The 24,560-nt window shown below is 38.1% G+C and overlaps 1 protein-coding gene across 3 annotated transcripts in view; it reads left to right on the forward strand.

Moving 5' to 3' along the window:
* Nucleotides 1–24,560, forward strand: part of grm4 (glutamate receptor, metabotropic 4) — a 149,037-nt gene that overhangs the window by 1,368 nt on the left and 123,109 nt on the right. The gene's annotated exons all lie outside the window — the stretch shown is intronic.

The raw sequence follows: 24,560 nt of genomic DNA on the forward strand, positions 1-24,560 counted from the left end.
TTACTGAAAAATAAAATAAAACTGAAAGAACAAAATGTATTCAAAATTAAAAATCATATCTCCATTGGTCATGATTGCCAGAGTTGCTATAGCTCTGAAAAGAACTGTAGGTGATTGATGTTTCAACCACCTGAGCTGTGATTATCTTTAAATTCAACTGCTTACTGTTCTCTGTTCACAAGTAATAATAATAGGGCTTGTGTTAATGTGCGTTAGTCTAACACTTCTTCATTAATGTTCTAGATAGTAGCTAACTACAAGGTTAGCCATTAATTGTTTTTATTTCAAGTACATCAATAAGTGGAGGCAAGAAGCACAAAGACAAATTGACTAAATCCAGTTAATTAGCATTAATTTCATTAACTGGCAATATAATTTCAGGGTTTTTTCATCCTCTGCTTTTTTTTCTTGTATGCATGTTTCATCCTCAGATACAGATTCAACACTTTATAAATGCTGCTGTTATCTTTATAAATCCTGATGTTAATTACTTAATTTCAGCAATCTTTTACTTTTTACATCACAAGGGGCCTCTGCTCCTAGTAGTCCAGGGGCCCTAAGTGAATACTTATACAACATAAAGCAGGAAATGGCAGCTGATGGCATTACATGTCTTAGTACAAAGCAATATAAACAATAAAGCTGGCATATAAAATATTAAATACTTTTATTGCTGCATTGCCAAACCATATTGCTGTGTTGTTTAACATTTTGCAAAAAAGAACTTATTGAATTGCAAGGTTTAGCCATCACTGACTTTAAGTGCCTTGCTAACATTTTATACTTGTCTTGCTGCCAAATTCTCACCAGCTTAAGCTTGTCAGGATTGTGATTTGTTGTGTTCAGGCTTCATTTAAGCTTCATTCTGCACATGAAATAAAGATAATTGTTAGGCCTTAACATGGAGAATATGACAGATTACTAGAAGTGGAAAAATAAAGCTTACAATTTAACACAGTAAATTATTGAAAATATTTGATGTGTTCTCCATCAACAAACAGAATTATCAGATAAGATAAATTTTAAGGCGGCAATTTCAGTTTTTGCGTGCTGCAGGCAAACGGAGTAAGTTGGAATTGTTGCATAGAGGAGGATGTTTTCATGACCTTTTCCCATAACATTACACTTACTGTATGTGGTGGTAATGGTGACAGGTATGTGGCCTGAATAATGTCTAAATAGCATGAAATTGTTTATTTATTTATTTATTTATTTGTGCTTTTGGGAGTATCAGTCTGAAGGACTTTTGGGCAAATGCTCCTATCACCATCCTGCAGCTGTGTATTATCTCACTATTGTGTTGTTGGGGCCAGGCTGCTTCACTTTGTTCTTTAAATTTACAGCAGCTGTTTTTTTTTTTATGAAAGGGGTTTATGATTGAGGTTAATCACAGAGTATTGTGTTCATAGCTGACCAGAAAAAAGTCACCGTTTAGCTATAATTGTTGTTTTCTCAGAGCACCTGCTCTTTATAAACAGTGTTTATTTTGCTCTGATTTGCCACTCTTACCCACAGATCACACTGTCTACTGGCTTGGAGAGGTGAGAACTAAACAGATGGTGAAAGCAAATTAGATTAGCAGTGTTTTACCTCCTCTGCGTACTCACAGCATATAGAATAACATCCTTCTGCACGCTTACTTATCTTGAAGAAATTTCTTACATATGCAATCACTGTATGTATAATTTAGATGTTCTGAAAGCAGCCTAGCTGCATGGATGGAATGTTGGCTGCTCTGTATGCTTAATGCATACACGTTCTACACGTTTGGCATTTATTATTGATTACTGACTACAGTTACTGTACTCCATCAACTCAACGGTGGCCAGATGGCTTTCTATTTACCACTCTGCTGCAAGGTGATGGATTGGCTGGGAAACTCTTGTACGGAAGTTTGTTCTAATTTGGTGGGGGGTACTGAGTTTTTCTGTTTTCAGAAGATAGACAGAATGGCTGTAGTACATGAATTAGGAATTATAACTTCTATTGTGCATCAGTATAAAATACATTCCTTGACATTAACATGCTTGAATCTTTTCTTTGAAATAACGCAGACACTGCTAGATTCTGCAAAGCTTTCAAACATCAGTTCAGTTCTGCGAAATTGAGACAGTATGCTAGTTATCTATACGGCAGACTAGATCAAAATTCATTCTGTTTTACCAAGTACACTGGAGAGTTTGTTGTCAGCAAGAAAAAAAAGATCAAAAACCTCCACTGCACAGAGAAGCTCCTCGCCTATCACAGCTTAATTATCTGTACTGACTGACTAAGCATAAAGCCAAATTTAGATTTCATTTAGCCTTGTATCTGAGGCTCCCACATATAGATTTTCTGTCCACGTTATCAAATGAGACCCTTTGGCATGTACGCAGTGGAGGCCTGTGTATGGAGCATCGATGTAGCACTAATATATTCTTCACATAAGACCACAAAGATGTATAGAACCACACTGGACAAAGATTTATTAAGTCCATATCTTCTGTACTGTGCGCTATCTTTAACGCAACCACCCCCACCCCCACACGCACCACACCCACTCCTATGCTAACCCCCACCACCCCCCAAAAAACTGTTAAATATCTGCTGATGCTGAATCTTCTTTACCCTTTTTTATTTTACATTTCTTTACATTAGAGTTCTACCACTCTGTGTGTGTGTGTGTGTGTGTGTGTGTAATGGGATATTTCTAGTGAAACGGCATGTCTTCACTCTATCCCATCTCCTCATTTTCCCTCTAGCTAAGACCATCTGCTCAGCGGCGGGTCTGGCCAAACAGCTCAAGCACTGGGTGAGAGAGTGGACCTACCACTGTCCCTGCCTCCGTCAGCAATTCTGAACCCACAACTAACTTTATAGCCAACACTGCTGAGAGCCTTCTTACTTTGAATCACCACTGGACTGTGTGCTTTTTTTCTCACAGCTCAGAGTTTGTAGAGTTGAAAGAAATAAAGGACTCAGTGGTTTGGCTTTCTCCACAACCCTTGGCACATTTTGGAGTCGTAGCTAACGGAGGGATAGTTGCAGGGTTTTGTCCGTTTATCCAGCCTGAGCCAACTCATTAGTCCTGGATCTGTGCAGGCACCAGAATGTAAAACAGTTCGCAAATCCGCCTTCTTTCACCTCTCGTCTCTGAGTTTTGTTAGTAAGATTGCAGTGTGCATCTGAATCAGAATGTGCTTGCTTAACACAAGCATTTTTTTGGAAAACCTCAGTTATGATAAACAGCCTTTAGTCAGATGGTTTTGTGACAACATAGTGGGGAACTGATCAGAGTGTGAAAATGGTAATATTCGTCATTCACTTCACTTCGAAAGGCTGTGATTGTCTATTTGTTATCATGTTTTTACCAACACTGAGGAATAGCAGATTGCAAAAGTGCAAGCAGAATGTTAACAAAATGTTTTTCAAAGGAATGAGATTCTAACAACAGTAAGGCAGGAACAAATGCATGCGCTTATCCCTGCCCAGAATCCTCTTTCTCAACACAGATAAAAAAAAAAAGTCTTCTAATATGTTGAATCAGAATAAGTTCTGGTTCATGGTAATTCCTTCAGTGCTGATAAGAGGATCCTGTGCTGATAAGGGAATGAACAACTGAAAAGTTTCATAAAAGTTTCTGTGCAGTTTCTAGAATAATTATAAATTCTGAAAAGTCCTTCTTGCCAGTGGGGAGCTGGTCTATTCTGATTTCCTCTTGGGCTGATCCTAACACATGCTGAGAGATTCCCTTCGTCACCGTGATATGTATGCACCCCCAAGAGTGCCTCCTGTTAAACGGAGTGTGAAATGAGCACATTTAGCAATCCCACTAGTGTCATGACATGAGCTGTTCAGCACTTAAAGCCAAACTTTCATGGCCTTTACTCCCCAATCACATCAGAGTGCATTTTAATTTAATTGTCTTGCTATATATATATAAAGATGTTGTAGGGTCTATGCCAAGATGCACTGAAGCTGGAGGATCATGGTAGGCCAACACCTTGAGAAGACAATGGCTTCGAAGGTGTTGGCCTACCATGATCACCCAGCTTCAGCACACCTTGGTATAGACTCTACACCCGTCTAGAACTGTACTGGAGGGATTTACAGCATTTTCCTGAAAGATATTCCCTCAGTATGGTACAGGACAGCATATGATTTACACATTTTTCATACTCAGCAAACCATTCAGTAAGCCACTGAGGGAAGATTTGTCCTTCTTAAAGAGACCACGTGATCAGGAATAGAAATGTTTCACCACAGAATAAAGGATAAAGAATATTTGTATTGATACATAGTGACCCTTCTGTTTCTACAGCATAATTGAGCCACTTGAATTTGTCTAACCATTAGAAATAAGCTAGTTGGTTGTTTGTCGAAAGACTTCTCAGAGAGCTTGCTATAGTTCTTCTGTTTCTGCAGGTAAAATCTCAGACAGCCATGATGTTATTTTTCTCAGAAATTTGTATTATTTACAATGGCCCATTTGTTGACAAAATACAAAAAATATTCTCTGTGACAATTAACTTATATATTATGTATGAATTATATATTTGAAAATATTATTATATTTGTCTTCTGACCTCAGCAGAAAACCTAAGAATGAAACCATGTTTAAACTATGATTGAATTAGCACAATAGATAAGCGGCTCTTAAAGACTACATGTGTGTCTACATCTGGATTACACTTCTATATTTCTACATTTCTTGGGATTGTGTGCTCTCTTGGTGGTTGATGTAAAACACTACCATGGTGTTGTTGGTCCATACTAATAAGTGTGACCCCCTTAGGGGTTCCTGAAAATGTTTGAGCACTAGTCACACAGATTTCGAATCTAGGACAGTAATATGCTGATGTCGAGACTTTCTTTTACCCTACTGTTTTTTTCACACACTCCTCCAGCTTTGCTAAAAGGCATCTGTCATTACAGTTTCCCTCTTTGATGAAAAAAACATGTGTGGGACCAATACCTCAGTGTGCGTGCACACTACTGCTGATACCTGCTTTTGTGATATGGCTGACAGGCACTGAGCATTCAGTCGACATCAAAATGGCATACAGCACAACACACCCAGTTATAATACTTGAGCTGCAAATAATAACATCCCACCCAGACATAGAAAGTCTGCGTATGGGAAATGTGCAGCCATTTGTGTCCATAATTGAGACAGCACTGTGATCCATCAGGAAGGCTTGTATGGCATGCAAGTCAAGCGTCATGTCACTGAACAGTCTGTGAAGGAATCAAGCAACTCTTTTTGGGATTGCCTTTTCGTCCTTGCACTTACACATGCCTGATCAGGACATTTGTCTGGCTCAGCACCTGCTGTATGGACTATTCACTCAGAAGCCAATTGTCCAGAAAGAAAGTGGTATGCATTAATCTTTACATTGCAGGCACTCTACCTAGATTTGCAGACCTTGGTTACAAAGCTAACCTAAATGGTTTGTTGTGTGTTACATTCAATATATTTTATTCAGTACATTTGTTTACATCCTGATCGTTTGTGGGTAGACCTTTGTGTTTTGTGGTCAGTGAGAGTAAACTAAATGACTGAGTATTTTTTCGATACAGAGGCATAGATGCCATAGCACTTGAATCATGCTCTGGAAGCACCACCATGCTCTGCTCTGACACAAACTGAAGTGTTTTTGCTCCGTGTTCTGTTTTCTTTAATGCCGTTCATCAACCATCTATCCCTCTATCTACCAGTTTCTGAAAACAAACTCCACAAAAATAGTATGGTGTACAGTGATGTTTAGTGAGTTTTTTAAGTGAGAAACTAAGGTATAAATTTAAACAAATTGCTAGAGATTTGCCATGTAACAGTGGCTGTTTGTTTGTTCCAGGCCACCCAACTTGCCTTTTCATCTGTGTTAACATTATCAGTTATCTACCACTATGTTTCCAATTGCATGGTTAGTGTTGCCTCTAAGACATCTGTACGCATTGCATTATCTCAGCATTCAGTTAGCTGTGTCAGGTGGAATATCTTAAAATAACTTTAATTTTAAAATCAGCCTGCAGTGCATTCACCATGTCATGAATCAGTGCTGAAGATGCAAATTTTCGTTTTCTTTCCAGTGCTGTACTAACTACAAACAGGAAGTGTGATCAAAGAAAGAAAAAAAATACTAACATACAGCTCAACTACTCTAACTACGCAAAAAAAATAGATCAGGGCTGGAGACACATGGGTTTCAAACAGAAGCTAATCAATCAAATGGCCACACAAAGGGGCTTAAAACAGGTACCTGATTATGTGAGTGACTGATATATGAAAGAGGTGAGCAACTGAGGTGGAAATGAAACATATAACCAAAGAGCAGTTCACTCAAAGTTGTCCTCTGGTGGTCTGGCAGGGAAATGTCCTAGATATCCATAACACACCACTGCTGCTGAGTCTCACTCCAGCATTATACTCAGATGATATGATCCAGTGGTGGGTATGAGTACTCACTAAGTGTTCTCGTGCTTAGAGAATGAAGCAAAGCCAGAGAATGAAGCAGTAGCCTACTAAACATCCTGAGGTCTGTTCATCATCAGGCTTTTGCATCTTATCTTACAGTTCAATATATCACCGCTGTAAATTCACATTTGCACTGATCAGAGTATTTTTCTTTTCTCAAATCCTTTCTGCAACATGTTGAAGGAGCTCACCTACTTCTTCCCAGTGGCCTCTTCTCCCATACCTGCTGCTTGTTTCACTCCTCACTGTAGCCATCTGACACCAGAGGAAGATGATGCACAGCCAGCAGTTTCCACAGCACATGAAACACTCTTAGCACATTGCTAACAGCATTATGCTTCAGTTAGGGGAAGTGCATCAGGTAAAATATTCAGGTCCAAAACAATTTAGCCATTGATCATGTCCATCACCCAACTCCACTGGGGTTTAGGAGAACAAACAGCCTGCCATCCTACCCTGTAATACACAAAGGTTTTAACAATTCACACCAGTTATAAGGTTAGTTACTAAATCTGCAGTGTCATGTTGCCACACGCATTCAGGTCTTGTTCAGTGGCAAAATCAGCAATACATCGAAATATTACTGCCATCCACAATGCATATTAAAGCTGTCTATCTAATGGTGCAGATAACAATAACAAGATTAGCAAAATGATTAGTGTGTTATACTGAGCATTTTGAAATTCTCAAAATGATGAGTATGGGAAAGAGAAGAAATGTGATAGATCGGGGACCTTTAATTGGCTACTCATGTGTGTTCATAAGGGTTACAGGATGTGACAACCTTACTGTTAGTACTCAGCAAGTAAATGAACAAATGAGAAAGCTTCACTAGTTCTGTAGAAATCTGTCTTTGTAGTCTGTAATGAAAGGAAGTAGTGATGCTTTATTTCTCAGCGCAATTAAAAATATCCAGATTTAGATGTTACAGCACTGCCCTACAAGTGCACTTCTAATACCGTTTTATATGAAACTGTTTTACCTTGAAAACTGAAATACTCATTCATCCAAAAGTAACATACTGACCATGATTTATCCATGAAGTGAGTGCTAACTAATACACGACTGTCTAATGTCTAATTCGAGTGGCTCTAAGCATGCAAAATGGGCTATCTTGGAGGCTTGTTATAGAGAAACAGAGGACCATGTTTTCAGTATTTGATAATGAGATGTAATTATTTACCATGAGAGGCCCAATTAATAATGCATGGGCTGCAACACAGGGAGAGGGTGCACAGAACACTGTAGGCAGCATGGCGAGGGATGTTAATTGTCATAGTTCTGCAAGGCAAAAAAGACTGCAGGGATTTAATGAAGCCTTCCATCTTCTCTGTACTACACTGTGTGATTGTGTGTGTGTGTGTGTGTCTGCCTGTGCGTATGTGTGCACTTGCATGGGCGGTGAGAAGACATCAAAAGATTTCATTGATCTGATGACATGCTGGTGACATTGGGAGTCCTTCTTAGAGGTGGTTTTTACGATCTTAGGAGCAGTCATTGAGAAAGCTGCCCTAATGCCCTCCCCCATTTACAGGCCCCACTTTCATGTATTCACTTTTAACAATAGAGATTTGGTTTACACAGAAACATTTGAAAACGAAAGTCAGTTGATACCGAGAATGTTCAGGAGGCTCACGCCTAATCAGCATGCCGTACATTACAGGAAAAGATGTGGGGCAGATGACTAACAAATGTTTTCTCAGTAACAAGCAATGTTCCTCTTATATTGCAGAGCTTCCCATCAACCAAACCCATATAGATAAAACAGCACAGCACACCTAAAACAAGTAATAAAACAATCCTGACGTCAACATTAAGTGTAACAGAATAATCTTTAAAGTATGTCAGAAAGAAGAAGGTGTCGGCTGTTCATGTGGATGAGAAAATGTTTTATGAAGAGTACTGTACAGCCTGGGACTTATTCAGCATGGCAGAATCCGCAGCAGGTTAGATAACATGGAGAAAGCATTAACTCCTTTTAAAATGCATTAATAGATTTTGGTATCTTCAATAATGGTTTTACGTTTGTAATATTGATAAACTTTATTTAGTATTTCAATTGTCTGGTTTAATGTTGAAAGTATATGCATTCTCTTAAAATACAGAATTGATAGGAAAAAGCCCTAGAGCAAAGAGCTCTTTCAGAATCCTGGGTTGTTGATTTATTTATTACAGATCTGCTTTAAGCCATATATCACTATACACAATCCTGATATTGCTTCTCAAACAAGAGTGCTGTAATCTATTTTTTAATATTATTATTATTATTATTATTATTATTATTATTATTATTATTATTATTTATTTATTTATTTTTTTTACCATATGTAGTTAGCTTAACAATTGTTTTTTACACACTTTGAAAAAAAAAAAATACTATAGCTGCCCCTGCTATGCCTTCCCAGTAAAGAACCATACCAAATTTCCATGCTGCTATTTCCAAACAGCATAGAGGGAATTTTGGTGCATCCAGAAGGCATCATTTCATTGTTCCGCACCAGGCAGCTCTCTCGTTCTTTATCTGGGGCTGTGCAGAAGCTTGGCTCGTGGGCCACTCTCTGATCTTTTCCAGAAGTGTGTCAGTCACGCGCTGTGGGAGTCTCGGCTCTGGAGGTGAACAAGGGCTGAAAACACAGCTGTTGTTACACCTGAGCATGTTCCACAGGTGTTCTGGGACAGCAGAGCATAACGTGTTTTGATTCGGTGAAAGGAGAAAACACGGTTACACATAATGTGCGATCTTATTTTCATATCGGTGCAGTTGTCTTTGATGTTGCACTACTGGAACAATCTGCTATACAGCCCCCACATACATCCAACACATTTAGAGGTCTCTATCTGCACAGAAAATAGATAATCTTACATTAAGCTGATCCATTCCTTTATAAGCTAAAGCATCTCGGTGATTAACTTGTGGCACAAAAAATGCCAAATTTCAAAGGATATTAGAAACACACACAGACATATGCACATACATACACACACACACATACACACTTGCCCATGCTAAGCATACGGTGAGAAATGAGGGCTGAAATGAAAGATCTCTCAGCTCTTGACTGTGCTATGTGGGTGTTCTCTCATTGTCTTTCCCGCAGGGGATGCTCTTGTTGTGTTGCGGGGGAAGGTTGAGCTCTGAGATTAATGAAAAGCACCATCTTATTCCACAAAAAAATCCCCACATTCTTTCAATCTACTTAACACCATGAATTCCAGTAGCTCACTGGTGACTTGGGTTTGTGTGCTCCCATGTGTGCCAAAGCCAGTGTGATTTCCTCTTCATAGATCCCAAAATGGCTACAGGCACTTTGTTTCCTACCGGTTTGTGCAAACTTGCCACATTTATCACTGGCATGCACAATCGACAGTACTTGTTGCATTCGGGATGGGAAGAAAAAGACTAAAGAATAAAAAACAAATCTACTAAAGGAATATTGAATATGATCCAGTCACCAAAACAATGAGGTCTTTCAGATCCATAGTTCCTCAGTGTGACAGAGGAAATGTATTATTGATGCACTAGATCCAAGCATTTGTTCCTTAAAACCCAACCATAACATTTTTTGAGGTATGCAGTTACTATCTAGGCTGCACTATAGTGAAGTCAGAGTGTTGTGCCCCATGAGCACCCTATTACTTTTCCACAAACAACTATATAAAGTCACTCACATACAGTAACAGCTTTGTCCTTGTCAGGGTCGCAGTGAGGCTGGAGCCCATCCCAGGAAAACTGGCTGTGAGGCTGGAATACACCCTGGATCACACATTATTTTACCCATTTACCTATCTATCTATCTATCTATCTATCTATCTATCTATCTATCTATCTATCTATCTATCTATCTATCTATCTATCTATCTATCTATTGATCATCTGCATATAAAGTAGGCTATTCATTATAAAATGATGGCACTTAGATTACATTAGTTGTACTAAACATTACATTTTATCCACACTCCAGTCTAATGATCATACGTCCTTGTTTTCTATGACATTCCTCTTTTTCTGACCTTAACTTTTTAAGACCTTAAATAAATTTAAAAAAATGATGTAGTTAGCTTAATAATGCCAATCTGTTTATATCTTTACACCCTTTCCATGAATTCCTACCCCTGCCTATGCCTTGCCAGTAAGATAGTTGTAATGTTGTTGTTGTCCTTCAGATACTCCTGGTTCTGGGTCGCCACAACAGATCATCCGATCTGCATATATTTGATTTGGCACAGGTTTTTAAATAATCCATTGGAGATTTCTAAAGTTTGTGAAAATGTCTGGGATTTAGCTTTAGTTTCATTATGATGTGGTTATGGTCTTTTACTTTATTGTGTGTGTGTGTGTGGAGATTTGCATTACTTTAACCCCTCTCTGTAATTCTTGCCTTTGTGTGCACCAATAAAAAGCTTGCAGCAACTATTGTGCAAATTCCTGCCTCTCAACCATTAGCTTGGTCTTAGCCAACGTGCAATGTGCTGTTGTGTAGGGTATCAAACAGTTGCTTGACAATATCATCAAATGACAGCTGTACTGAGTCAAAATGATACTAAAAGTGCAAATTTACAGAGTATCTCCAAAAAATTACCATACTTTTGTCCTGATCGAGATCTGTGGGAAGTAGAATGTTTGACCTGTAAAGCTGGCATTTATGTGTCAGATGAAAATAAAGGTGCAAGTGATTTAGTTAAATCAACTGACTACATTTTGAAACTAGGTAAAACAGAAGATGCAGTGAGTTCTGCTGAGGGCGTTTTTGCATTCCACACTGCTAAGCATCACAATAGCTACAGGTCAATGGCTTGCACATCTGCCTCGTTCAAAAAGATATTTCCTGATTCCGAGACAGCGTGAAAATTTTCAAGCACTCGTAAAAAGACAGAAGCTATTGTTAACGCTGTCACCACATTCACTTTATTGTAAATGCTAACACCACATTCTCTTGACATTGCACTGAAAGCAGTAGAAAAAATACCTTACTGTGATGTGACTACTGATGTGAAAAAATGTAAAACATGGGAAAAGTGAAACCAAATTTTGTTTATATATTTATATTTATGTGATGCTGCTAGCAGGTCTTTTTCAATGTACAAGTTTGCATTCATAGTAACACTATTTTGAGCACTATTAATCCAATTTTTGAAAATAAGACTAGTCCACTCTTCCTTCTCTGAAAAAGTAGCTTTGTAGCATCTTGAATCAGATGAGGCTACAGGCCACTGACACTCCCTCACATACAGCATTTCTAAAACAAAAAGTTTCAAATAGAAGTTAAATCATTGTATTGCGTTATGTGAATGAATGAAGAGGATAGTTTTGACAGCAAAGACACTGAACTAAATAATCCAGTACTCAAAAGTCTTGAGAAAATATTTTTAGCATGTATTTTATGACCCTGTTTTACTGTACTTCAAAGTATTGAATATTTTTTACTTCAAGTCTAAACTTGATGTTCTCAAAAAACAAAAAACATGCACATACATGTTGCTCACTTATTATTCTAGCACAATTTGTGCTGAATTTAGTGTAATAAGAATTGTGTCGTTAATATTAGTGCTGTTAGTAACTGAAATAAGAACAAATATCAGGGCATTTCAAAATGTCCAGGATCCAAACAAACACCTCAGCCTTTTTTTAAAACGGACTTTTCTGTTAAGTTGTTTTCATGAGTTTATACACAAACATCCTATCATACCAGCATGTCTGTGTGTTGGTTAAGAAAAGTTATATCTAGCATAATGAAACATTTAATTGAGGTATGGTCAGCGGTGCTTATCCTTACATTCCGCCCTGAGGTCTGGTGGTTTATCTATAACTCATATAAAAAGCTATAGCACCACTCACTCTGTGTAGCATGAGAGGTATGCAGAGATCATGGTCAAATGGTACGATTCTTGATTCTTTTATTGTCTACATTGATAGACTTGGAGGCTAAAGTGGGCTTATTTGATTAATACACTCTATGTATCATTCAGTCATTGGCTGGATGAGAAAAGGAGAGACCTTCTTCTTAAGATTTCGAGGTCTTAATAAAAAAGAGCAAAGAGTAAAAAGAATTTTTTTTGGAATTGCAAATAAGAGTGCATAATAATAATGCTCAAGTAAAGTACTTGTAGTTCGGTAGAATAACAAATTTATATTTAAATATCTCTGCCCCTCTCTTTCTGTCTGTCTGTCTCAGCCTCTCTCTCTCTCTCTCTCATCTCCGCCTCTCTCTTATCTCCACCTCTCTCTTTCTGTCTGTCTGTCTGTCTGCCTCAGCCTCTCTCTCTCTTATCTCCACCTCTCTCTTTCTGTCTGTCTGTCTGTCTGCCTCAGCCTCTCTCTCTCTCTCTACCTCTTTCTGTCTGTCTGTCTATTTCAGCCTCTCTCTCTTATCTCCGCCTCTCTCTTTCTGTCTGACTGTCTGCCTCTCTCTCTCTCTCTCTCTCTCTCTGCCTCTTTCTGTCTGTCTGTCTGTTTCAGCCTCTCTCTCTTATCTCCGCCTCTCTCTTTCTGTCTGACTGTCTGCCTGTCTCTCTCTCTCTCTCTCTCTGCCTCTTTCTGTCTGTCTGTCTGTTTCAGCCTCTCTCTCTTATCTCCGCCTCTCTCTTTCTGTCTGACTGTCTGTCTCAGCCTCACTCTCTCCCTCTCTCTCTTATCTCCACCTCTCTCTTTCTGTCTGACTGTCTGTCTCAGCCTCTCTCTCTCTCTGTCTCTCTCTCTCTCTCTTGTTCTCCCTGTGCTTTAAGATAGTATTTCCCCAGCTGATTAGTTAATAAAATCAGCATGGTGATTTCAGCAAATGCAGGATTCAAAATTCACTTCTGGGGCTATACAACATTACATGACTTTGACAGCATAACCAGCTAACAGCAGAATGGGCAAGCCCAGTGCTTCAGACACATCCCCCAGAGAGTCACTCCAACCTGACCAGAGAGCTAATGTTTAATTAGCCATGTGTGAATTAGTTACATTCTAATGCACAGCTTTTGTTTCATCATATGCTGTGCAAACACTGTGCCATTATTATGTTTCAATTATTGTTATAATGTGGAATGTTTTAATCAAATGGATATGTGGTGATGTGGCGGCGTGACAGTGGGAGCACTGGTTTTTTATGCATATACTTATTTCGAGCTTTTCATGATAGCAGTTAAATTAGTAAATGAAGAAAATGAAATTAATGATCTTATATTTGTTTTATTTTAAAGTTAAAATAGGAAATACTGGATAAATACGGAAATATTCAAGATATTTTCACTTGCTACAATGTCATTTCTTGCAGTATTTTCTCCAAGCTTTTATTTTCAAACTCACTAGCATGCCAAAGAGTCAAACTGTGTCAAAGAGTATTTAACATCAAACAATTAGCAGGGAAGAAGAAGCTTTACTGTGCTGGGCTCTTCTCTCTAAATGATGCTTTCTGTTACAGGTTAAAGCAACTTTGCGCTAATTCCCCTCTTCCCCCACCTTCTCTCCTTCTCTCTCCTCTTCTCTCTCTCTCTCTCTCTCTCACGCTCTCTCCCGTCCTATGGTGCTAAGGAAAAAAAAAGAACAAATATATTTGGTTGGCTGGCAGTAAACCTGCCTCCGAAGTATAAACTACAGTATGTGTAGAAAATTGCATGGAGGCAGAATTTAAAATTGGAAGCCAGTCAAATGTGGAATAAGAAAACAGACATTCATTTAAGCATTTTTTTTATTGTTTATCTATGATAGCAGATGTAGATGTGGATGAAAAAAAATTCATATGTACTTTCTCATATAATAATATATTCCTGCAATGCTTTCAAAGAGTGATGTCATTTCATTTGTGTTTCAGTCACTATGATGTTGTGTTCCTGTAGCCATAGCCACAAATTCTAGTGTTTTTTTTTTTTTTTTTTGAGAGAGAGAGCTTGAGCTTGCAGTGATAGAGCCACAGCACTCAAATAATTTCCTCCTACTCAGTAAGGATCAAAGCCGTAACAGCTCCAACCCGAGAAGCAAAATGAACTTCTTCATCAGAAAATATTCAGTCAGCAATTCCACATGAGTTCTGTAGTCATCTAGATGTTTAGACCAATCTGCCTGTCAACACTGGATTATATGATCTTGTAACAGAAATGGCAATTTTTCTTGGTTCTTCCACCACCCCTGCTTTCTCAGTGGACTTGTGTTACTTGTAACATATATTAAGCTCACATTAAGATTCAGAAGAATAATACAAATGCTATCAAATACTATCTATCTATCTATCTATCTATCTATCTATCTATCTATCTATCTATCTATCTATCTATCTATCTATCTATGTGTGTGTGGTGTGTGAAATTTAAGTTGTTGAAGAGTGGTACTCAGTCAGAATCAAATTCAGCAGTTTTGTGTTTGATTCAGGCAGACAGAATTTCCACTGATATACTTAATTAAGGCGGCAGAGTGGCACAACCTGCCACCTCACAGCTCCAGGCTCCCTGGTTTGATCCTGAGCTCTGCTTACTGTCTGTATGGAGTTTTGCACATCCTCAGTGTGAGTTTCCTTTGGGTTCTCCATGCTTCCACCTCCTAATAACATGCCTCCTAATTAACACTAAATTAATCCAATTCAGTTTTATTTTAAAGCTGTTTATGCTTATATTCTTTTAACAATGGACGTTGTCACAAAGCAGCTTTACAGGAATATAAAAATTCAGAGTAAATATGATGAAATATACATATTTAAATTTAGATCTATCCCTAATGAGCAAGCCAGAGGCAACAGCAGCAAGGAAAAACTCTCTTTGAGAAAGAGTGTGTGAGTATGTGTGCATGGTGCTCCATCTAGTTATCCCATTCAGGGTGTCTTCCTACCTTGCAGACTCAGATCCACTACAAGCCAGACGAGGATGAAGTTCTTATTGAAGATGAATGAATGAATGAATGACTATTTTCGATTAAGTTTTCCAGTTAGTGAGATTTTTAATGTTTCATTGATTTTCTTTTGCTTTGAAGAGTTTTTTGGTGAGCAGTAAGAAATACGTTGCTGCTTGTTTTAATTATATTGATTTCTGATGTGTCTCCAAAAAATGTTTCATGCATTTTCAGTACCATATGGCATGTATGTTTTTGTCAGGACTATTTTGTATTTTTTTTCTTTTTCTAAAAACAGTTTAAACATTTTGTGTAGTGTATTCTGTTGACTACTTTGTATTTTATAAGATGTTTACTGTGACTGTGTTTGGAAATCTGTGTCCAAAAAGCCAGTACTGGGAATAACTGAATCACTGGGAAGTCTTCTTACCATTTTGAATGGGATGGAGTGTAGGATCAGATCTGAATATTATTCTGTTAGTATTCATTTGATTATATACTGAAGGTAGTTGCCAAGGAATTATGATTGGAAGATTGGGGCTATGGTGGTTAATTTCATTCTGGATCATTTGTCGTTGCAGTAAAAGTAGAAATTTGAGTAAACCAGGTATTGCTGGGGTTAGAGCAGGGATCATTGAAAATAAGATCTTTATTTTCTGCTGGTCTCCTTGTCGATTAAGCTAGTAACGGATAGCTCTGACAGCTGGAAAGATATTCTAAAGCCAAAGTATGTAATGTGCTGAGTGTTCATGAAGCTATGGAGGGTCTGGAGTACAGGTTCAGCTAAGTTCATGTTGAGTGGGAGGATATTGGATTTGATCCAGTTTATTGGAGTTTGCAGCTTTGTCACATTTGCTGAGGATGAAGGATTTTGTAGGATGAGTAAATATCCTCTGCATATAAGCTGATTTTGATTTATTTATTACATGTCTGCTTATTATTAATTTGGACATATTCTGAAATATACCTACAGTATACACCCACCATCTCACCTGTGCACACTTGCACATTTATTCACTTATCAAATCAGGCAATTATGTGGCAGCAGCACAATGCAGAAAAAAAAAATCACACAGATACAGATCAAGAGCGTCAATTACTGTTCACATCACCTCAAATATCAGACTGAAGAAAAAGTGTGATCTCTGTGACTTTGATCATGGCACTGCTATGCTCTCTCCACTGCCTTCCTGTATCTGAACCTGCCTGAGATGACTGAATATTTGAGTCACTGGAAGTCTTCAAACGGCGTCTAAAGACCTCCCCCTTCCTGCAATACTAAAATACTTCAGAGTGTTTTTTGTGTGCTTCTTCTTCTTATTATTTTTTGTTTTAAATATATTACCTCCCCAACAGATTTTTTTAGACTGAGTATTCTTAGTTCATGACCTAGTGAACCAATATCCAGGGGTATTTATTAATAGAGACTTCAAAGCACTTCTGCAAACCCCCTGCCAAATGCCATACATGTAAATGCATGGATGATGGTACGATAAGGACTAGTTTGAGCATTTCATTAATTGCTGATCCTCTGAGAAATTCACTTTCAGCAATATCAGAAGTTTATACAGAATGGTGTTTAAAACAAAAAACATTGAGTGAGCAACGGATGTGTTGGTGGCAAATGACAATAATGGTTTGAGCTGACAGGAAGGATGCAGTAACTCAAATAATCACTCTTTACAACCATGATGAGCAGAAAAGCATCTCAGCATGCAAAGCATCGAATCTCAAGGTGGGTGGGCTACAACATCAGAAGACAACATAAGGCTCCACTCCTGTTAGCACAGAACAAGAATCTGTGTGATTCTTCCCTGGCACACCTACAGCACTGGTCTGGTTTCAGACTCATTTGATTCAATCGAAGGCATTTGCGTTCATCACAAGCATGCATGTAGGTCACGGTGTGACTCAACCATGTTTTGGTACTATTATGCACAGCAGGGCATCTCACCTCTTCTGTGCCCCCCTAGTGATCCCCTGCCTCTAATGGTACACATGTTTTGTGGAGACTAATGATGTCATCACACATATGCCAGTTACTCTACTTTCTGAACAATTGCGGACCCAAGTAGGAGTTGTGTTCACAATTCATGGGTACAGTTCCAGTCCAGCGAACTCAGACTACTTTCTACAAGTACTCTTGGGTGATACATTTCCTGGTCTGCATGTCAGCTATCATTTTCACTTTTCATGCAAACCATGTTCTCTTTTTTCAAACTCCTAGTGTGAAAGTCCTCTGAGGCTATCATGGGCTTAGACTCATCGAAGCAGTACAGGTGAAGACTAGAAAGAACAATCACTTGGTCTTATTCCAGGCTTCTGTCCTGTTTAAATGAGTCTGTGGCCAAGATAGCCTCAGATTCCTGTTCTTGGCTGTCAGAAGTGGAACCTGATGTGGTCTTCTGCTCTTGTAGCTCACCCAGATGCTTTTCTGCTTACCCTGGTTGTAAAGAATGCTTATTTGAGTTATTATAGACTTCCTGTCAGCTCAAACCAGCCTGGTCATTCTACTCTAATCTCTCTCATCAACACTGTGTTTCAGTCTGCAAACCCTTCACAAACTGAATGTTTTTCTGTACCATTCTAAGTAAAGTTTACAGACTGTTGTGTGTGAAATTCCAAGGAGATTCCAGTAATTTAGAAAATATTCAAACCAGTGCCTTTGGCCCCAACATCATGCCACCATGCCACAATCAAAGTCACAGAGGTTACACTTTGTCTTTATTCTGATGTTTGATGTGAAGCTCTTGATCTATATCTGCACGATTTTTTTGTATTGCACTGCTGCCACATGACTAGCTGAATGTGCAGGTTTACAAGTGTTCGTAATAAAGTAGATAGTGAGTGTATAAGTTAATGGTTCAATAAAAATGAAAAATAGATACCCTGTCCAGAAACACTGTGAAGTATGATACATTGTAATATTATAATAGTAGTAGTAGTATTAACTGTGGCTTGAAGTGTAAAGAATCTTAATATTAAACCACTGAATAAATTATTCTCCAGAGCATAATTTATTTATAGAGGTAAATAAATATATATTCAGTGGATTTTTTATTTTTGGGGTGATGTAACAAGTTTCCAGGTAGCTAGAAACTTGCATACAATTGTTATGTCTGTGTTGAAAGATAATGGGTGATAACAAGAGGGTATGGAGAGGTCTTTTAATTCAAATTTCAATTCAATTCAGTTTTATTTGGATAGTGCTTTTAACAAAGAGCATTGTTTCAAAGCAGCTTTACATAAGAAACAAAATAAGAAAACAACAAACATAAACAAACAGTCCTAGATGTTGTTATCCCAAGTGAGCAAGCCTGAGTCTTAGTGAGTGTGAGAGTGAGTGAATGAATGGATAAGAGAGTGAATGAGTGAGAGAGAGAGAGAGAGAGAGAGAGAGAGAGTATGAATATAAGAAGAAATGAGTGATTAAATGTGTTTTGCCCAGTGGGACAATGGTTTGTTCAGTAAATGTGTTTCTTTTGTTAATTTTAGTAGATTGATAACGTTGTAGAAGGCATTAATATTTATAATGTTTTGGTCGTGATGTGATAGATTTTCAGTAAACATTTTAAATGTATTATTATTATTATTATTATTATTATTATTTCCCTCAGGTTTTTGCATGGTCTTTCCCAGTGAGTACTTGATTACTTGCAATTTTTTCTTTTTTTCTTCTTCTTCCAATTCCTCCCTTTGAATGAGCTTATAATGAAAGTTTTCATGTCGTTGTTGTCAAATGTTAGCAAAAACAGTTTGCATTCAATTTGTGTTTTTTTTTATTTAAATATTTTTATTTTCAGTAAGTTTTCTGCAAATTAATTTATCTAAATTTTATTTTCTAATTTAACAACAAAATCTTAATTCTACAACATAGAGGGCCATTCTAGACAACTCTGTGCTTCAGAATATGTGGTAAGAGTTTGGGGCTAGACCCACAGGTATGTGATGTTCGGGTGTTCATATGATTTGGGCCCTATAGTGTCTCATGTTCCCTCTAAGTATAGCTGCCTGAGTTTCTCATAGTCATGTTGGTGGTGTTTATATAGAATTATTTTGTGAAAGGATGCCGTTCTCTTTTGACAGAGCTATCACATTCGAGATTTGTCAGTACTGATATGTGAGTATAGAAAGTGGCTTCAGAAGGAGATCTAAAGGAAGCTATTGTAGATAAGAAAAACAGGTGTATGGTCACAGATGATGATGGAGTGGATTTGTTGATTTGCAATGTTATTTTTGTAGGACTGAAGTACTGATCAGAAAAAAAGTCAGTGCAGGAGTGTGAGCTGTTGAGTATGTGCATTGAAGTAGTATAAAATGGCATCTATAACCAAGGCTAAAACTGGGCATGCATGGCATTCATGAGCGTGAAGCTGTGAAGTAAGTATACAAGGAAGCATCATTCTAAATGTAGTCTTGACATGTATTGAAATTTTTTAATAAATCATTATTCAAAGGAAAAATAATATTTTTACACACACACACACACACACATATTTGTATATCTGTCAAATATATTATACTGTCAAATTATTTGTGCTCAGTTGCCAATGTTTTGTATTATTTTTCTGAGATGAGACGTAAATGTTATCTATTGCTTATATCTATTGTATATTATATATATATATATATATATATATATATATATATATATATATATACACTATATTGCCAAAAGTATTCACTCACCCATCCAAATAATCAGAATCAGGTGTTCCAATCACTTCCATGGCCACAGGTGTATAAAATCAAGCACCTAGGCATGCAGACTGTTTTTACAAACATTTGTGAAAGAATGGGTCTCTCTCAGGAGCTCAGTGAATTCCAGCGTGGAACTGTGATAGGATGCCACCTGTGCAACAAATCCAGTTGTGAAATTTCCTCGCTCCTAAATATTCCACAGTCAACAGTCAGCTGTATTATAAGAACGTGGAAGTGTTTGGGAACGACAGCAACTCAGCCACGAAGTGGTAGGTCTGACGGAGCGGGGTCAGCGGATGCTGAGGCGCATATTGGGAAGAGGTCGCCAACTTTCTGCAGAGTCAATTGCTACAGAGCTCCAAACTTCATGTGGCCTTCAGATTAGCTCAAGAACAGTGCGCAGAGAGCTTCATGGAATGGGTTTCCACGGCCGAGCAGCTGCATCCAAGCCATACATCACCAAGTGCAATGCAAAGCGTCGGATGCAGTGGTGTAAAGCACGCCGCCACTGGACTCTAGAGCAGTGGAGACGCGTTCTCTGGAGTGACGAATCGCGCTTCTCCATCTGGCAATCTGATGGACGAGTCTGGGTTTGGCGGTTGCCAGGAGAACGGTACTTGTCTGACTGCATTGTGCCAAGTGTAAAGTTTGGTGGAGGGGGGATTATGGTGTGGGGTTGTTTTTCAGGAGCTGGGCTTGGCCCCTTAGTTCCAGTGAAAGGAACTCTGAATGCTTCAGCATACCAAGACATTTTGGACAATTCCATGCTCCCAACTTTGTGGGAACAGTTTGGAGCTGGCCCCTTCCTCTTCCAACATGACTGTGCACCAGTGCACAAAACAAGGTCCATAAAGACATGGATGACAGAGTCTGGTGTGGATGAACTTGACTGGCTTGCACAGAGTCCTGACCTCAACCTGATAGAACACCTTTGGGATGAATTAGAGCGGAGACTGAGAGCCAGGCCTTCTCGTCCAACATCAGTGTGTGACCTCACAAATGCGCTTCTGGAAGAATGGTCAAAAATTCCCATAAACACACTCCTAAACCTTGTGGACAGCCTTCCCAGAAGAGTTGAAGCTGTTATAGCTGCAAAGGGTGGACCGACGTCATATTGAACCCTATGGATTAGGAATGGGATGTCACTTAAGTTCATATGCGAGTCAAGGCAGGTGAGCGAATACTTTTGGCAATATAGTGTATATACTGTGATATATCTTATAGTAAATTTAGGTCATGATTGTGCAGATTGTACACAGTGTCCACAGTGTCATGCCTTTAAAAGTTTTCAGAAGTTTTGTTTGAAACAGTTAGTTGTGAATTATTTATGCTTCAAAGACCCAGTTAACAAGAAGCAGCTTGACACAATTTCTGAGAATATCTGAGATTTATTAAGCCATAAAATGTTAACAAAATGTTAAGATAATGTCAAGATTTAGCCATTTAGCTTGTACTAGATAATTGTTATCTGATAAAAGTCCAATAGATTGCTCATTTATATCACAGTTACACTAAATATCCAGAAGTGATCTGTATAAGCTTGTTGAACATCCCATTCCAAACCTATGGGCACAAAATGAAGCAGACCTTCCACCCATTCACCCCTTCCTGAAGTTATAACAGCCTTCTATAAGATTTTTGAGTGTATCTGTGGGAATTTGTGCCCATTCAGTCAAAAGAGCATTTGTAAGGTCAGGTACTGATGTTGGATGAGAAGGGCTGGCAATCGACATTCCAGTTCATCTCAGAGGTGTTTGTTGGGGTTGAGGTCAGGCTATTTGTCGTCCTCTGAAGTTCCTCTACACCACTCATCACATCATGGACTTTGCTTTGTGCACTGGGGCACAGTGATACTGGAAGAGTAAATGGACTTCCTCAAAATGTTGTCACTAATTTGGAAGCTTTAAAAAAATCCAAATTTTCTTTGTATGCAGTAGCATTAACATTACCCTTTACTGCAACTGAAAAACTGAAACACTGAAATACAGCCCCCGACAATTATTCCCCCTCCACCAAACTGTTTGTACTATGCTTTAAGGAAGGTATACATCAAACCCAGATTTGTCCATCTGACTGCCAGATAGTGCTGCATGATTCATCACTCGAGCAAACTCCTCACTCCAGAGCCCGGTGTTGTACTTTACACCACTCCAACTAATGTTTAGCATGGCATATAGTGATTTTAGGCTTGCATGCAGCTACTCAGCCATGGAAATACATTTCATGAAGCTCAAAATGCACGGATCCTTTGCTGATGTTACTTTCAAAGGCAAAGCTGTTCCACAGAGGACAACTTTTATGTGCCTGATGCTTTAGCAATCGGTTGCCCCGCTCTGTGAGTTTGCTTGGTCTACCGCTTTGTGGCTGAGCTGTAGTTGCTCCTAGAAGCTTCCATTTCAAAATAATAGCACTTACAGGTGACTGGGGGAGATCTAACATGATGCATTTACTTGTGGCAAAAGTGGAATCCTATGACAATGCAATGTAAATGTCACTGAACTTTTCAGCATAACACATTTTACTGCAAGTGTTTGTTTACAGCAATCACATAGCAGTTTGCATGATTTTATGCACCTGCTAGCAATAGGTCTGACTGAAACACTTGAATTCACTCATTAAGAGGGATGTCTATACTGTTGGTGATATATTGTTTTTAGAAATGGTTATAGAGACTGACAAACTACACACTACTCCACTACACTGCATGCAACCTGCAAAACTGTTGGCCCTGGAAAATACACTGTTTCTAATAAGATAATGATCAATTTAACAACTTCACTTGAAGAATACCTCAGTTTGAGAATCTTCGACTATGTACACTGTCTAAGTGCAGTGCAGGGTAAAGGACTATTACCTCAGCTGATTGTCACACACACAATAATTGCACTACTTGCATACTCTGCACTACTCTGCACACACAATAACCACACTCACTGTGCATCTTTGTGTGCATACTGCACCGTCACTTTACTCCCTGCTATTCCTGTACAATTGGACATTTATATTTGCCTTTTATATATATATTTATCTTATGTATGCACACTGTACATACTGTATTTATTTATTGTCATAACATTTATATTTGTCTTTTTATATCTACATACATATGTATTTTTCTATATATTATAGATGTTTATACATATTTATTATTTATATATTATTTTATATAAATTATATTATAATTTATTATTTATATTTATATTATATATATCATATACTCTATATTTATATTTATATACACATATTTTTGTATATGCATACCTGATAACTATTGGCTTTTCTTAACTATTGGTATTTCTTAATTTAACATGTCTTTAATTTCTACTATGTTAGTTTTTATTTTTCCTATTTTTCTCTCTATATTTTACCCATATCCCTATATTTTTCATGTCCACACACTTCAATTTTAATTTTACTCTTTTTTCTTTCTTCAAATGTAGGACAGTCATAAAAAGCATTTCACTACACGTCATACTGTGTATGATTTCGTATGTGATGAATAAAATTTGAATTTGAGCTTGAATTAAAAAAACAGTAATATATAAGTAGAAATATCCACCACACATTTAGAATTACAGCTTTTTTGATTTGGTTTGGTTGTAAACCTGTTTCTTCTTTCTTTTTCAGATAAATTTTAGATACTTTAGAAAGGAAACTTTTAAAATTCAAAATGTCAAAAAATTTTTCAGCATTTTAGTTTTTGAAATCAAGGGAGGTTTACTTCATTAATTTGCAACACTACTAAGTATATGATAAGATTGCAAGATTAACATCTGATGGTTGAACATCTGTGTTACAGTGCTAAATGAACTCTTAAAGAAGCTATTTATGCCCACTCTATGGAAAAGTGGGCTAAAATAACCCCTGTAGGAGTTCATTTAATGCTGGTAATTTTACTGTGTAGTTGAGACTGGTACATCTTTTATATCAACAGGGAAGTGAGGAACCCTGCCATTCTTGTTTCCCCAATGAGAATAAAAGTCAGTTGTACTTGGAAAGAGTCCTGGCCATGCATGATTTATCACAGCACTGAAGCAAAAAATAAGGTTAGAGTTAGAACTGAAGTCTGCAATGCAGAAGCAGCATTGTTTCTGGATGAACTGTATTATTTGTGAAATGGGTCGATGGTTCATCATGGAATTCACTACCAAATCTCATCAGCGTTTTTAATAACTTTTCTACTATGGCAATGCAGAAATCTCACTCTAGGGTTTGTGAGTCACGCAGAGCTTCCTGGGAAAAGAATCATTCCAGAAATCTGATGATGCTGTTTTCCTTGTAATCTTTGTCTGGCCATTTGGCCTGGCTCTAGTGCCTTTTTTCTGCCTTTTGACAGACAGTGATAGGTTTGGCATATAAGTCCTCTTTCAACTCCCTTCTGCAGCACTTTCAGGAGTCACCCACTTGTCAGGATGTCAGGCAGCATTATGGAAACCCTCTCGTTCAAGCGCATGAGCTCAGCATGGCTAAGGAAGTGGAGCGGAACAGAGGCTGTCACAGTGGCTGGGGAGGGAGCAGTCGTCTTAAGTGTCCTGACCTTCCATGGCTTTGGATGGTTCAAAGCACAGGCCCTATGTGGGTAGTCATGATGTTGGACAGGAA

This window comes from Hemibagrus wyckioides, linkage group LG11 (genome assembly GCF_019097595.1).
Source record: "Hemibagrus wyckioides isolate EC202008001 linkage group LG11, SWU_Hwy_1.0, whole genome shotgun sequence".
NCBI classification, from domain to species: domain Eukaryota; kingdom Metazoa; phylum Chordata; class Actinopteri; order Siluriformes; family Bagridae; genus Hemibagrus; species Hemibagrus wyckioides.